The sequence below is a fragment of the Stomoxys calcitrans genome, chromosome 1 (genome assembly GCF_963082655.1).
Source record: "Stomoxys calcitrans chromosome 1, idStoCalc2.1, whole genome shotgun sequence".
In the NCBI taxonomy this organism is placed as follows: domain Eukaryota; kingdom Metazoa; phylum Arthropoda; class Insecta; order Diptera; family Muscidae; genus Stomoxys; species Stomoxys calcitrans.
In genome coordinates this window covers 233,230,214-233,246,697 of record NC_081552.1, presented here as the reverse complement: position 1 = coordinate 233,246,697, position 16,484 = coordinate 233,230,214, and the positions used below count along the sequence as shown (strand labels likewise).

Below are 16,484 nucleotides of genomic sequence, written 5' to 3'. Positions count from 1 at the left end.
GGAATGGAATGGAATGGAATGGAATGGAGTGGAGTGGTATGCAATGGAATGGAATGGAATGGAGTGGAGTGGAGTAGAGTGGAGTAGAGTGGAGTAGAGTGGAGTAGAGTGGAGTAGAGTGGAGTAGAGTGGAGTAGAGTGGAGTAGAGTGGAGTAGAGTGGAGTAGAGTGGAGTGGAGTAGAGTAGAGTAGAGTGGAGTGGAGTGGAGTGGAGTGGAGTGGAGTGGAGTGGAGTGGAGTGGAGTGGAGTGGAGTGGAGTGGAGTGGAGTGGAGTGGAGTGGAGTGGAGTGGAGTGGAGTGGAGTGGAGTGGAGTGGAGTGGAGTGGAGTGGAGTGGAGTGGAGTGGAGTGGAGTGGAGTGGAGTGGAGTGGAGTGGAGTGGAGTGGAGTGGAGTGGAGTGGAGTGGAGTGGAGTGGAGTGGAGTGGAGTGGAGTGGAGTGGAGTGGAGTGGAGTGGAGTGGAGTGGAGTGGAGTGGAGTGGAGTGGAGTGGAGTGGAGTGGAGTGGAGTGGAGTGGAGTGGAGTGGAGTGGAGTGGAGTGGAGTGGAGTGGAGTGGAGTGGAGTGGAGTGGAGTGGAGTGGAGTGGAGTGGAGTGGAGTGGAGTGGAGTGGAGTGGAGTGGAGTGGAGTGGAGTGGAGTGGAGTGGAGTGGAGTGGAGTGGAGTGGAGTGGAGTGGAGTGGAGTGGAGTGGAATGGAATGGAATGGAATGGAATGGAATGGAATGGAATGGAATGGAATGGAATGGAATGGAATGGAATGGAATGGAATGGAATGGAATGGAATGGAATGGAATGGAAGGGAAGGGGAAGGCTCTGACGCATTGGCGTGGGATTTGGTATCCCGTGAGATTTTTATTCGGACATTGGGCACCTTTGGACCGTATGTTTCCTTCTTCGAGAAGATGTTGGAGAGAATTCTGGACTTTCACATAGGAATTAAGCCAAGAGGTGATTCGTTTTCCAGATGACAGCACGATTATATTAAGTGCAGGTTGGTTGATACTGCGCTGCATAGTGTCGAGCGTTTTCTGTAGAGAACTCTTCAATTTAAGGATTTCGCGTTTAAAAATTTTGATCCGTCTTCCATAAAGGCGATAGGAAGACGTAGGAAGAATAACACGTTAGGGTTATCCTTCTTGTGGATTCTTGTGGTCGACCAGATTCTGTGGAGACTTCAGACCCCAGGGGTCAAGGTATGTGCTTATGCTGAGCACCTAACTATTATAGCCTGCGGGAGATTCCTGGATACCCTGTTTGGTGTTCTGCATACTGCTCTTGGGGCCAAAGCTTCTTAGGCTACTGATTGTGGTCTGGGGGTTATTAGCGGGAAACGGATTTGGTGTTTTTAACGAGGAGTAGGAGAGTGCCTGTGTTCAGACTACCAAGGTTGCAGGGAACGATTTTGGGACTGTCCAGGTCGACTAGATTTCTAACGGTTATCCTAGATAGCAAGTTGAATTGGGGCATGAATAGAGAGGCTAGGATAAGGAAGGCTTTCGCTGCTCTCTGGTCATGTCAGAGACTCGTTGGCAGTAGATGGAGTCTGCGTCCTAGATTGATGCACTGACTGTACTCGGCGATGGTGCGGTCTGTTCTGACATATGGGTCGTATTTGCTTTGAGATTTATAAATGGGGCTATGAGTACAACTGCGACCAGGTCCTTGGAGCTGTTGCTGGGTATACAACCGATTGACCTTCACGTCTGGGAATCGGCCTAGAGGACACTATGAAGGCTGTTGCAGTTTGGGCAACTTCGGAGTCTGCCGGCCAGACACACGGGTATACTCTGCAGGACTATTGCTGACCTGATTGACATGACGAGGTTGGATATTGCGGACAGCAGGTTACAAGAGATATCGCCTACCTTGGCGGAATGGCAGAAAGAGCGGTTCAGGCCTGGCGATTTTCAATATATTTACAGATGGATCGAAGATAAATAGTGGAACGGGTTGTGGAATACACTGAAAGAAATCACAATTGAATATCTTTTATGAAATGAAGAACGATTGCAGAGTCTTCCAGGCGAAAGTCTTTGCAATTGCCAGGGCAGCGGAGCTAGTGTTGTCAAGGAACATGGACCGGTCGGATATTTGCATATTTAGCGATAGTCAGATAGCGCTTAAAGCTCCTATGGGTGCAAGTATACGATCTAAGGCGCTGTATCAAAGTTCTCATGGAGGTCACCGTAGCGCAGAGGTTAGCATGTCCGCCTTTGACACTGAACGCCTGGGTTCTAATCCTGGCGAGACCATCAGAAAAAATTTTCCCCTCCAAATGCTGGCAACATTTGTGAGGTACTATACCATGCAAAACTTCTCTCCAAAGAAGTGTCGCACTGCGGCACGCCGTTCGGACTCGGCTGTAAAATGGAGGCCCCTTATCATTGAGCTAAAACTTGAATCAGACTGCACTCATTGATATGTGAGAAGTTTGCCCCTGTTCCTTAGTGGAATGTTCATGGGCAAAATTTGCATTTGCATCAATGTCCTCAATCTCTGAAGCAATTACACAGGCGCAACAGCTTAAAACTCGGTTGGGTCTCTGGTCACAAGGATGTGACAAATAAGGAAAAGGCGGATTTGCTGGCGAGAGAGAGTGAAAATCTTCCTACAATCTCTAGAATGGATATTCACCCACCTCTCTCACATATACATTACGGACCTTGGCTGGGTTATAAGGAAATGTGCTAAGTATGGCGCAAATCGGTCCATGTTTTGATATAGCTGCCATATGAACCGATCTTGGGTCTTGACTTCTTGAGTCTCTAGAGGGCGCAATTCTCATCCGATTTGGCTGAAATTTTGAACGTGGTGTTTTGTTATGACTTTCAACAACTGCGTTAAGTATGGTTTAAATCGGTCAATGTTTTGATATAGCTGCCATATAAACCCATCTTGGGTCTTGACTTCTTGAGCCTCTTGAGGGCACAATTTTCGTCCGATTTGGCTGAAATTTTACACGTGGTGTTTTATTATGAATTTCAATAACTGTGCTAAGTATGGTTCAAATCGGTCCATGTTTTGATATAGCTGCTATATAAACCGATCTTGGGTCTTGACTTCTTGAGCCTCTAGAGGGCGCAATTCTCATCCAATTTGGCTGAAATTTTGCATGAGATGTTTTCTTATGACTTTTAATAACTGTGCTAAGTATGGCGCAAATCGGTCCATGTTTTGATATAGCTGCCATATGAACCGATCTTGGGTCTTGACTTCTTGAGCCTGTAGAGGGCGCAATTCTCATCCAATTTGGCTGAAATTTTGCATGAGGTGTTTTCTTATGACTTTTAATAACTGTTCTAAGTATGGCGCAAATTGGTCCATGTTTTGATATAGCTGCCAAATGAACCGATCTTGGGTCTTGACTTCTTGAGCCTGTAGAGGGCGCAATTCTCATCCAATTTGGCTGAAATTTTGCATGAGGTGTTTTCTTATGACTTTTAATAACTGTTCTAAGTATGGCGCAAATTGGTCCATGTTTTGATATAGCTGCCAAATGAACCGATCTTGGGTCTTGACTTCTTGAGCCTCTAGAGGGCGCAATTTTCGTCCGATTTGACTGAAATTTTGCACGTGGTGTTTCGTTATGACTTTCAATAACTGCGCTAAGTATGGTTTAAATCGGTCCATGTTTTGGTATAGCTGCCATATAAACCGATCTTGGTTCTTGACTTCTTGAGCCTCTAGAGGGCGCTATTCTCATCCGATTTGACTGAAATTTTGCACCTAGTACTTTGGTATCACTTCCAACAACTGCGCTAAGTATGGCGCAAATCGGTCAATGTCTCGATATAGCTGCCATATAAACCGATCTTGGGTCTTGACTTCTGGAGCCTCTAGAGGGCGCAATTCTCATCCGATTTGGCAGAAATTTTGTACAACGGCTTCTCGCATGACCTTCAACATACGTGCCCAATATGGTCTGAATCCATCAATTGCTTGATACAGCTCCCATATAAACCTATCTTCCGATTTTACTTCTTGAGCCCCTACAAGGCGCAATTCTTTTCCAAATGAACTGAAATATTACACAATGACTTCTGCGATATTCAGCATTCATTTATGGTCCGAATCGGACTATAACTTGATATACTTCCAATAGCATAACAGTTCTTATTCAATATTCTTTGTTTGCCTAAAAAGAGATACCGCGCATAGAACTCGACTAATGCGATCCATGGTGGAGGGGTATATAAGATTCTGCCCGGATGAACTTTGCACCCCTTATTTGTTCACTGTGACCTAACCTCTATCAGTTATTTGCCAAAAACATTGCAAAACTATTCAACAAACGAGAATGCTTAATAATTTACTGCGAGTTCAACTCAATACCATTGAGCATTTGTACAAACAGTTGCCAAAAAGGTGTTTTTTTTGCACAAAGCCAAACAATGAACACGAATATATAAATTGAAAATTTTTAATCCAATGATACTTGAACACCATTCAATAAATACCAAATAAATGCCACCATGATAGTATGTTTTAATTTAAATTAAGCCACACAATTGCAGTATTCGTTGAACAAAAGCCGAAACAATTTTCACTACTAACAAAGATTGAATCAATGAATGAGTGCATGAGCGATTGCGAGGACGCCCATTGTGTGAGTGTAAAATTGAACAAAAGCATTGCATACTTTGTGGATTATTGTAGAACAATGGAATTATTGTCGACTTTCAGGCGTACAATAAACCATGCCCAACTACCCATTGCTGATTCGTCATGGAAACACATGTAAGAATATGTCCAGCAGCGCATATGTAAATGCGCCGGAAATAATACACAAACTAAAGGCAATGATAAAATTGTTATGAAGCGGAGATTTAAAGGGAATTTTCATGTAGCGAAAATGTATATCATTCCACTGAAAATCTTATATAGAAAATTCAATTTGCGTAGTTTGTTTGTCCGTTTGTTTGTTTGTTCCGTATAGACTCAAAAACAGCTGAACCGATTACTTTGAAATTTTCACAGATTGTGTAGGTTGGTCTGGAAGGGGGGGGCGGACCCTCCCCCTTACCACAAAAGTACCGCCCAAAATTAAAAGTGGACCGATCGGAACAATATGCGATTCAAATGAAAGTTATTCACGAGTAGAGTACGAATTTCATAATAAAAGTTGGGTCCAAATACCAGGGGGGGGGCCGCCCCAGCCCCAAAACCCCTTAAAATAGGTTTATTTGACAATCATGACAATATGGGACTCAAATGAAAGCTATCCGCGAGGAGATTACGAATATGGTCGCGAAGTAGGAATAGGCGTAATAATTTGTTAAGAACGAAAGGGCATAATAATTTGTTAATAACGAAATTTCTTAATAAAAGTTGGGTCCAATTATATGAGGGGCCGCCCCAGCCCCAAAACCCTTTAAAATAGGTTTATTTGAAGATCATGACAATATGGGACTCAAATGAAAGGTATGCGGGATTAGATTACGAATATGGTCAGGAAGTAGGAATAGCCTTCATAATTTATTTATAACGAAAGGGGGTCGAACCCTCCCCCGTTAACCCAAAAACACCAACCAAAATCAAAAGAGGACCGATAAGGACAATATGGGTATCAAATGAAAAGTATGCGGGAGTAGATAACAAATCTGGCTTACAAATTCATGTCAAAGTATTGGGGGTCACCCCATCCCCTTAAAAACGTCCAAAAATGGGCACATTAGCCAATCACGGATATATGGGACTCGATTTATTTGTTGCGTATAGAATGAAAAACGGCAGAACCGATTTTCTCGAAATTTTCGCATATTGTGTAGGGTGGTCTGAAACGAATCATAGGCTATATAATTTTTCGATATATAATTTTTCGATATTGGAAGGGGGACGGACCCTCCCTCTTAGGCTTGACTTCTTGAGCCTATACAAACCACAAATTTTGACCGATTTATGTGAAATTTTGCAGAAAGTGTTCTGCTATGGCTTTCAACAACTGTGCCAAGTACTGTCCAAATCGGTCTATAACGTGATATAGCTCCCATATAAACTGCCGATCTGCCGATTCGACTTCTTGAGTCCTTACAAACCGGGCGCGTCCACAGGTGCCGGATAGTGGAATGCTCCATACGGAGTGGCTACAACGGCAGTCGCTGACAATCAGCGGTATACAGCGTAGAGTCTCAGTAAGAGGTCGGGTGTGAATCGGCTCTTCCACAAATACTGAATGCCTATGATGCTCGATATGCTAAAGGCTCCCCTGTTCCCGAGCTTGCTCACCTACAGGAGCTTGACGTGGATCGCCACCTCTGGATGAAAATGTGGCTACAACAACAACAATTGCGGTGGTAACCAAGGAAGAGGTTGCTCCAAGATGTTGAGATACCAGAAGATGTCGACTAGATACTCGAAGATGTAGAGCTCATGGGTCTAAACTCCAAATCGGATTTGGAGCTTCGCCCAGCAAAATCGGATATGATGTTGGTGGAAAAAAACAAGGAGGATGAACTCGAAAAAGATATCTCCCCGGGCATCTCCACAAAGTCCGATTGGAAAAGAGCCCGTGTGGAGAATATTGTCTCCAGCATGCGCTCTAGCCCCTGGCTCACTTAGGCTCATCTTCAAATCAAGGGCTGCAAGAAACGTAAGCTCCTCCAGCCCCAACAGCATGCCATGGAACGTTATGTGGCTGTAGCAGCTGATCTAGGTTTTGGCCTCAATCTTCAGACCATTATGCTAAACGATGCTGACGACTCGGCTGAGAGTGAGTCGTCCCAGCTACCGCAAAAGCCCTTAAATCGCAATCGCACTCCACGCAGGAAAAGTTGGCCAAGAAGCAGCAAAAAAAAAATGTGAAATTGTGTTCTCGCATGGAACAGGTGGAACAAGTCCAAGGGCCAAGAAATAGCTGATAATGTGGGCGACTGCATGGAGCAGGACAATGGAGATCTTTCGCCCCTGCCTTCCCTCGCCGGCGAAGCTGTGGGCTATGTCGATGACAAGGATTGTCAGAATGGTGAGGTAAGGGCCAGCTCTATCTTGCTCTCGTCGAACCTGGATTCCCTGGATAATACCCCCAATATGCTCACGAAAATGATGAGCAAACTAGTGTCGTGCCCATAACATAACCCTCTGGTGGGCCATCCACATACGCCGCAGTCCCTTCAACGGACCCCAGCCCTTGTTGCACCACATGCCTCAATTGCAAGCTGGCCATGTAGGGCATACTCATCCGGCCATCAGCAATGCTGTCGCCATGTATGTGGGCCGGCAATTCTTCTTTGAGCAGAAGGCCAAAGGAGACTGCAGAGCAGCAAGAACGCCAACAGCAACAGCAAGTGCAGGAACAATACTTTGAGCAGGAGGCCAAAGGAGGCTGCAGAGCAGCAAGAACGTCAGCAGCAGCAGCAACAGCAAGTGCAGGAACAGTAAGAACAGCAAAGAGGTTTCAAGCTAGAACAGCAGCAGCAACAACAGCAAGTGCAGGAACAACAAGCTCAGCAGCAGCAATAGCAGGTGGTGCAACAACAGCAGCAAGTTGCCCAGCAACCGTTGCGCCAACAACAGCAACAGTTACAGCAAATGCAGCAGGAACACCGAAAGTCGTTGCCACATCAGTCCACTCGGCTTAAACTGTATCACAACAATCGCGTCAATGCCCGACATAATACCGCCCTCAAGAGCGAACTCTCCGAGAAATTCAACATGCTGCGGACCAAGTCGAGCTTCATCATCGATATATCCGGTGCCGATCTTGAGGGTCTGGCCAATACCCTGAAGTCCGAAATAACCACCTCGCTGTCAGCCCTGGTTGACACAATCGTCATATGCCTCGTACACCATCGCCGCCTCTTCAGCAAACAATCTGACTAGGTCGCTGCCGCCGCCGAAAAACTCAAAAAGGGTCTTCTGCTTACCTCAGAAATTCTCGATCGCCGCGCACCAAGGTGGCCGATCACTCCAGCAGGAACACCAGCAGTCATTGCAACATCGGCCCCCTCGGCCTCAACTGTATCACAACAATCGTGTCAATGCCCGACATAATACCGCCCTCAAGAGCGAACTCTCCGAGAGGTTCAACATGCTGCGGACCAAGTCGAGCTCCATCATGGATATATCCGGAGCCGATCTTGAGGGCCTGGCTAATGTCCTCAAATCGGAAACAACCATCTCGCAGTCAGCCCTGGTTGACACAATCATCACACGCTTCGTACACCATCGTCGCCTTTTCAGCAAGCAATCGGACTAGGTCACTGCCGCCGCCGAAAAGCTCAACAAGGATTTTCTGCTTGCCTCAGAAATCCTCGATCGCCGCGCACCAAGGTGGCCGATCGCTCCCCCAACAATAGCACAAACGGCTCAGCCTCTTCCGCCCAATCGAATGGACGCTCCGCAGCAGTGAATCAAGCGGCAGCAGTCAATACTAACACAAATCCTCTGCAAGCCATGCTGCTGCAGCCGACAAAATGAGTGCCCAATTGCAAGGCGTTGCCGACAACGGGTGCCCGATCAATGTACCCCATCATACGTTGAATGCCAATGTGTGTCAGCCTCTGACCAACAACCAAAATCCCAATGCGCCAAACTGTCTGGCAATGGCGCTGAATGCCCAGAAGAAGAACCAGAACTAGCAGCACCTCTCCTTAAAGACAATCTGCTGTCATTGCCTTAGTCAGTGGCCGCAGCTGCAGCATCCATACGCTCGCAGCGGCTGCTGCCTCGCGCCAGCAAAATCTAAACAATCAGCAGCACACCACCCACATGCAGGACAATGATACAGGGACGGCCAATAGCCTGAGCGGCATGAATGATTCCAAGTCGAATCTGAACTTAAACTTGACCAATGTGTCAAGCCAAATTCACCCCCACCACCTTATAAACGGTCTTCGCCCACAACGGCAGCAATGTTTCAGGCAGCGAAGACGCCGCAAGGCATGAATCCCGTAGCAGCGGCAGGCCTTCACTCCATGGCGTCGGGTGGAGGGCAGCCATTGAATCCCTTCTGTATGCCAGAGTCGCGTGATAAGCAACAGCTGCAGCATCAACAACAGCAGCAACAACAACAGCAGCAACAACGACAACATCAGCAACAACAACAACAACACCACCAACAGCAACAACAACTCACCCAACAACGGCAATTCGAACAGAACGAGAATTTGAGTCTGGTGGTGATGCTCAAGAAGAAACGCCATAAGGTGACGGACACCCCATACTTTGGCCCAAGATGGCCTGATGCCACTCGTGGTAGGAGGTGCCGCTGAGCAACAACAACTCACCCACCAGCAGCAATCGGAACAGAACGAGACTTTGAGCCTGGTGGTGATGCTCAAGAAGAAACGCCATAAGGTGACAGATACCCGCATACTTTGGCCCAAGATGGCCTGGTGCCACTCGTGGTAAGAGGTGTCAACGGACCCAATGCCTCCAAGCGGCCAGTGGACAACAGATACAACACCAACAACAACTCACCCAATAACAGCAATTGGATCAGAACGAGGCTCTAAGCCTGGTGGTGATGCTCAAGAAGAAACTCCATAAGGCGACGGATACCCGCATACTTTGGCCCAAGATGGCCTAGTGCCACCCGTGGTAGGTGGTGTCAGCGGAACCAATGGCCTCCAAGCGGCCAGTGGACAACAGATACAACACCAACAACAACTCACCCAACAACAGCAATTGGAACAGAACGGGGCTCTGAGCCTGGTGGTGATGCTCTAGAAGAAACTCCATAAGGTGACGGACACCCGCATACTTTGGCCCAAGATGGCCTGGTGCCACTCGTGGTAGAAGGTGTCAGCGGACCCAATGGCCTCCAAGCGGCCAGCGGACAACAGATGCAATTACAACAACAAATGAATGGACCCTACAACAACAATAGCAACATTAGCAACAACATTGCGAATAATCACGGGGGCAATGGTGGTTCCACCTCATTCGGGTCAAGCATGAATCAAAGCATCAGCATTTCCACCCCTGCCCAAAGTTCATCGCCACGGAGTCGGGCGCCAGCCAGCCTTCCATCCGAATGTGCCGCCACCACCATCACCCATGTTGCCCGTGTCGTTGGCCACAAAAGGCGCATTTATTATACGATTTCGCTGGAGGCCACCTTAGCGCAGAGGTTAGCATGTCCGCCTATGACGCTAAAGGCCTGGGTTCGAATCCTAGCGAGACCATCAGAAAAAAATTTTCAGCGGTGGTTTTCCCCTTCTAATGCTGGCCACATTTGTGAGGTACTATGCCATGTAAAACTTCTCTCCAAAGAGGTGTCGCACTTCGGCACGCCGTTCGGAGTCGGCTATAAAAAGGAGGCCCCTTATCATTCAGCTAAAACTTGAATCGGGCTGAACTCATTGATATGTGAGAAGAAGTTTGCCCCTGTTCCTTAGTGGAATGTTCATGGGCAAATTTCGCTGAAATTTGAAACAGGGAGTGTCATTGGGCTTCCCGTCATCCAACCAGAGTATGGCTTAGGTCAGACCACATTTGGATATAAAAAAAAAAGTTGAATTTCTTATACGATTTCGCTGAAATTTTGAACAGTGAGTTGGATTAGGACGCCCGATATCGGAACCGATTGTGGTCAAATATAGCTGCCATATAGACCGAAGTGCTTACTTGGGATCTTAAGCGCGTAAAAAGCTCATTTCTTATCTGATTTGACTAAAATTCGGAACAGTTAGCTGCGCTAGGCTAAGCGATGTTGGAACCGATTATGGTTTACATTGGACTCTATTTGGTTATAGCTGCCCTCTAGTCCGATCCGCCAATTTAGGGTCTTAAGCTCAGCAAAACCTCATTTCCTTACCGCTTTCTCTTATATTAAAGTTTATAACTTGCAAAAGGCTTCACGGTACCTGAACCAAAATTTTAGCTAAAATTGATTCACCAAGGCATGTTTGGAAAGCCGACAATGGTCACCTTCCACCCCTTTGTTGACTTGTTTTGTTCTTCTAATTGGATTCTTTAGTTTTGAAAATGGATTTTTAAGGTTTTTTTTTTCAACTTGCGAATTTTGCTGCCGATCTTAGAAAACCATCACCATCTCACTTCTGTAACTGTAAAGGAGTTATGGTTAATATTTAATAGCCCTTGTTTCCATTAACTACAATAATGTTTTTGTTTGTATTGCTTGCTTACCTTCCAACAAAGGCTTTATGAAGGCAAAAAAGTTCTCTTTCCTTAACAGGCAATGGCGGCTACGCCGCGAGATGGTAACCTTGTTAGGCATGAAGTCATATCCATTGCCATGAACGATAACACCATTGCTGCCACAGGCACGACTAACTGTAGCAAGAAAAAAACAAAAAAAAAAAAAACAAACGAGTAAAAGCGTGCAAAGTTCGGCCGAGCCGAATCTTATATACCCTACACCATGGATCTCATTTGTCGAGTTCTTTTCCCGGCTTCTCTTCTTCTGCAACATTCAAGATCGGTTTATATGGCAGCTATATCAGGTTATGGACCGATTTGAACCATACTTAGCACAGTTATTGGATGCAAAATTTTATTCATATCGGATACGAGTTGCGCCCTCTAGAGGTTCAAAAAGTCAAGACCCAAGATCGGTTTACATGGCAGCTATATCAGATTATGAACCGATTTGAACCTTATTTGGCACAGTTGTTGAAAGTCATAATAAAATACTTCGTGCAAAATTTCATTCCAATCGGATACGAATTGCGCCCTCTAGAGGCTCAAAAAGTCAAGACCCAAGATCGGTTTATATGGCAGCTATATCAGGTTATGGGCCGATTTGAACCATACTTGGCACAGTTGTTGCATATCATAACAAAACACCTCATGCTGAATTTCATTGAAATCGGATAAGAATTGCGCCCTCTAGTGGCTCAAGAAGTCAAGATTCAAGATCGGTTTATATGGCAGCTATATCAGGTTATAAACCGATTTGAACCATACTTAGCACAGTTATTGAAAGTCATAACAAAACACCTCATGCTAAATTTCATTGAAATCGGATAAGAATTGCGCCCTCTGGAGGCCCAAGAAATCAAGACCCAAGATCGGTTTATAAGGCAGCTATATCAGGTTATTGACCGATTTGAACCATACTTGGCGCAAATGTTGTATGTCATAACAAAATACTTCATGCAAAATTTCATTGAAATCGGATAAGAATTGCGCCCTCCAGAGGCTCAAGAAGTCAAGACCCAAGACGGGTTTATAAGGCATCTATATCAGGTTATTGAGCGATTTGAACCATACTTGGCACAGTTGTTGGATATCATAACAAAACACGTCGTGCTCAATTTTATTGCAATCGGATAAGAATTGCGCCCACTAGAGGCCCAAGAAGTCGAGACCCAAGATCGGTTTATAGGGCCGCTATATCAGGTTATGGGCCGATTTGAACCATACCTGGCACAGGTGTTGCATATCGTAACAAAATACTTCGTGCAAAATTTCATTGAAATCGGATAAGAATTGCGCCCTCTAGAGGGTCAAGGAGTCAAGACCCAAGATCGGTTTATATGGCAGCTATATCAGGTTATTGACCGATGTGAACCATACTTAGCACAGTTATTGGATGTCATAGCAAAATACGTTCTGCAAAATTTCACTCCAATCGGATGAGAATTGTGCCCTCTGGAGGCCCAAGAAGTCAGACCCAAGATCGGTTTATATGGCAGCTATATCAGGTTATGGGCCGATTTGAACCTAACTTAGCACAGTTATTGAAAGTCATAACAAAACACCTCATGCTAAATTTCAACCAAATCGGATAAGAATTGCGCTTTCTAGAGGCTCAAGAAGTCAAGACCCAAGATCGGTTTATATGGCAGCTATATCAGGTTATTGACCGATTTGAACCTAACTTAGCACAGTTATTAAAAGTCATAACAAAACACCTCATGCTAAATTTCAACCAAATCGGATAAGAATTGCGCTTTCTAGAGGCTCAAGAAGTCAAGACCCAAGATCGGTTTATATGGCGGCTATATCAGGTTATTGACCGATTTGAACCATACTTGGCACAGTTGTTGCATATCATAACAAAATACTTCGTACAAAATTTCTTTGAAATCGGATAAGAATTGCGCCCTCTAGAGGCTCAAGAAGTCAAGATCCAAGATCGGTTTATATGGCAGCTATATCAGGTTATGGGCCGATTTGAACCATACTTGGCAAAAATGTTGTATGTCAAAACAAAATACTTCATGCAAAATTTCATTGAAATCGGATAAGAATTGCGCCCTCTAGAGGCCCAAGAAATCTAGACCCAAGATCGGTTTATATGGCAGCTATATCAGGTTATGTGCCGATTTGCACCCAACTTAGCACAGTTATTGAATGTCAAAGCAAAACACGAACTGCAAAATTTCATTCGAATCGGATGAGAATTGCGCCCTCTGGAGGCTCAAGAAGTCAAGACCCAAGAGCGGTTTATATAGCAGCTATATCAGGTTATGAACCGATTTGAACCATACTCGGCACGGTTGTTGCATATCATAACAAAACACCTCATGCTGAATTTCATTGAAATCGGATAAGAATTGCGCTTTCAAGAGGCTCAAGAAGTCAAGACCCAAGATCGGTTTATATGGCAGCTATATCAGGTTATTGACCGATTTGAACCTAACTTAGCACAGTTATTGAAAGTCATAACAAAACACCTCATGCAAAATTTCAACCAAATCGGATAAGAATTGCGCTAGAGGCTCAAGAAGTCAAGACCCAAGATCGGTTTATATGGCGGCTATATCAGGTTATTGACCGATTTGAACCATACTTGGCACAGTTGTTGCATATCATAACAAAATACTTCGTGCAAAATTTCTTTGAAATCGGATAAGAATTGCGCCCTCTAGAGGCTCTAGAAGTCAAGATCCAAGATCGGTTTATATATCAGCTATATCAGGTTATGGACCGATTCGAACCATACTTGGAACAATTGTTAAATATCATAACAAAACACCACGTGCAAAATTTCAGTCAAATCGAACGAGAATTGCGCCCTCTAGAGGCTCAAATAGTCAAGTGCCCAGATCGGGTTATATGACAGCTATATCAAAACATGGACCGATATGGCCCATTTACAAGCCCCAACCGACCTACACTAATAAGAAGTATTTGTGCCAAGTTTAAAGCGTCTAGCTTTACTCCTTCGGAAGTTTGAGTGCTTTCGACAGACAGACGGACGGACGAAAGGGGGTCTCAGACACATATTTCGAGGTGTTACAAACAGAATGGTGAAATTAATATACCCTCATCCTACGGTGTAGAGTATAGAAAAAAAAAACAAAACGGCAAACCAATATTATAACATTAAAAGGCAGGAAGCGGAAATTTGTTAGTTAAGGATGAAGGTAGTCGCTGATATGCACTAACACACATGTATACAAAGCGACGCATAACCACAGGTACCCACAAGGACGAAGGGTGGTATGGGGGATAAAGAAGTGAGGAAAGATGAAAGCAAAGAAATGACAGGAAGTGGATTCTAAGGCAAACCAAACAAGAAGGGAATCAGAAAAAACGAAATCATTTTTAAGAAAGGAAAAAAAAATAATACAGCAAGGACTTGTACCAGAGAGTAATAGTAGGAGCAAGCAAAAAGTTCCACTTAGCAAATGACTTAAAATATTTCGTTTGAGGACATTTTTTATATCCGCAACCATAGGAGGGGGGTGTATACTAATTTCGTCATTTCGTTTGAGGCGCTACGAAATATTCGTCTAAGACCTTATGAAGTATATGTATGCTTGATCATCGTGTCATTTGAAGTCGATCTAGATATGTCCGTCTGTCCGTCCGTCTGTCCATTCCTCCGTCCGTCTGTCCGTTCCTCCGTCCGACTGTCCGTCCCCCTATCCGTCTGTCCCTCCGTCTGTCTGTCTATCCGTCGATCTGTTCGTCCCTCCCTCCGTCCATCCCTCTGTCTGTCTATCCGTCCCTCTGCCCGTCTGTCCTTCTGTCTGTCCGTTCTTCTGCCCGTCTGTCAGTCCGTCCCTCCTTCTGCCCGTCTGTCTGTCCGTCCCTCCATCCGTCCGTTCTCCCTCCGTCCGCCCGTCCCTCCGTCTGTACATTTCTCCGTACGCCTGTCCGTCCTTCCATCCGTCTGTACGTCCCTCTACCCACCTGTCTGTCCGTCCCTCCACCCGTCTGTCCCTCCGTCCGTCCCTCCGTCCGTTCCTCCGTCTGTCCGTCCCTTCGCCCGGCCCTCCGTCCGTCCCTCCCTTCGGCCGGCGCTCCGTCCGTCCGTCCCTCCGTCCGTCCGTCCCTCCGTCCGTCCTTCCGTCCATCCCTCCGTCCGTCCCTCCGCCCGTTCCTCCGTCCGTCCCTCCGTTCGTCCCTCCGTCCGTCCCTCCGTCCGTCCCTCCGTCCGTCCCTCCGTCCGTCCCTCCGTCCGTCCCTCCGTCCGTCCCTCCGTCCGTCCCTCCGTCCGTCCCTCCGTCCGTCCCTCCGTCCGTCTTCTGTCCATCCCTCCGTCCGTCCCTCCGTCCGTTCCTCCGCCTGTCCGTCCCTTCGTCCGTCCCTCCGTCTGTCCCTTCGTCCGTCCCTCCGCCCGTCCATCCGTCCATCCGTCCCTCCGCCCGTCCATTCGTCTATCCATCTGTCCGTCCTTCTGCCTGTCCCTCCGTACGTCTGTCCGTCCCTCTATCCGTCTGTCCGTCCGCCTGACCATTCCTCCGTCCGTCTGTCCGTTCCTCCGTCCGTCTGTCCGTCCCTCTATCCGCCTGTCTGTCGATCCGTCCGTCTGTTCATCCCTCCGTCCGTCTGTCCGTCCATCCCTCCGTCCGTCCCTCCGTCCGTCTGTCCTCCTGTCTGTCCGTCCCTCCATCCGTTCCTCCGTCCGTCTGTACATTTCTCCGTACGTCTGTCCGTCCTTCCATCCGTCTGTACGTCCCTTAATCCGTCTGTCCGTCCTTCTGTCTGTCCTTTGCCCGTCTGTCTGTCCCTCCCTCAGTCCGTCTGTACATTTTTCCGTACATCTGTCCGTCCTTCCATCCGTCTGTACGTCCCTTAATCCGTCCCTCCGTCCATCCCTCCGTACGTCTGTCCGTCCCTCTATCCGTCTGTCCGTCCGTCTGTCCATTCCTCCGTCCGTCTGTCCGTCCCTCTATCCGTCTGTCCGTCAATCTGTCTGTCGATCCGACCGTCTGTTCATCCCTCCGTCCGTCTGTCCGTCCATCCCTCCGTCTGTCTGTCCTTTGCCCGTCTGTCTGACCCTTCCTCCGTCCGTCCCTCCGTCCGTCTGTACATTTCTCCGTACGTCTGTCCGTCCTTCCATCCCTCCATCCGTTCCTCCATCCGTTCCTCCATCCGTCCCTCCATCCGTCCCTCCATCCGTCCCTCCATCCGTCCCTCCACCCGTCTGTCCGTCCGTTCCTCCGTCCGTTCCTCCGTCCGTTCCTCCGTCCGTTCCTCCGTCCGTTCCTCCGTCCGTTCCTCCATCCGTTCCTCCGTCCGTTCCTCCGTCCGTTCCTCCGTCCGTTCCTCCGTCCGTTCCTCCGTCCGTTCCTCCGTCCGTTCCTCCGTCCGTTCCTCCGTCCGTTCCTCCGTCCGTTCCTCC

At 47.0% G+C, this 16,484-nt stretch overlaps 1 protein-coding gene and 1 pseudogene across 2 annotated transcripts in view; both read left to right on the top strand.

Annotated features, from left to right (window-relative positions):
* The window catches only part of LOC106094000 (BAI1-associated protein 3), a 420,062-nt gene that overhangs the window by 29,624 nt on the left and 373,954 nt on the right, over positions 1 to 16,484 (top strand). The gene's annotated exons all lie outside the window — the stretch shown is intronic.
* Positions 1 to 16,484, top strand: part of LOC106095085 (homeobox protein prospero-like) — a 76,306-nt pseudogene that overhangs the window by 4,488 nt on the left and 55,334 nt on the right.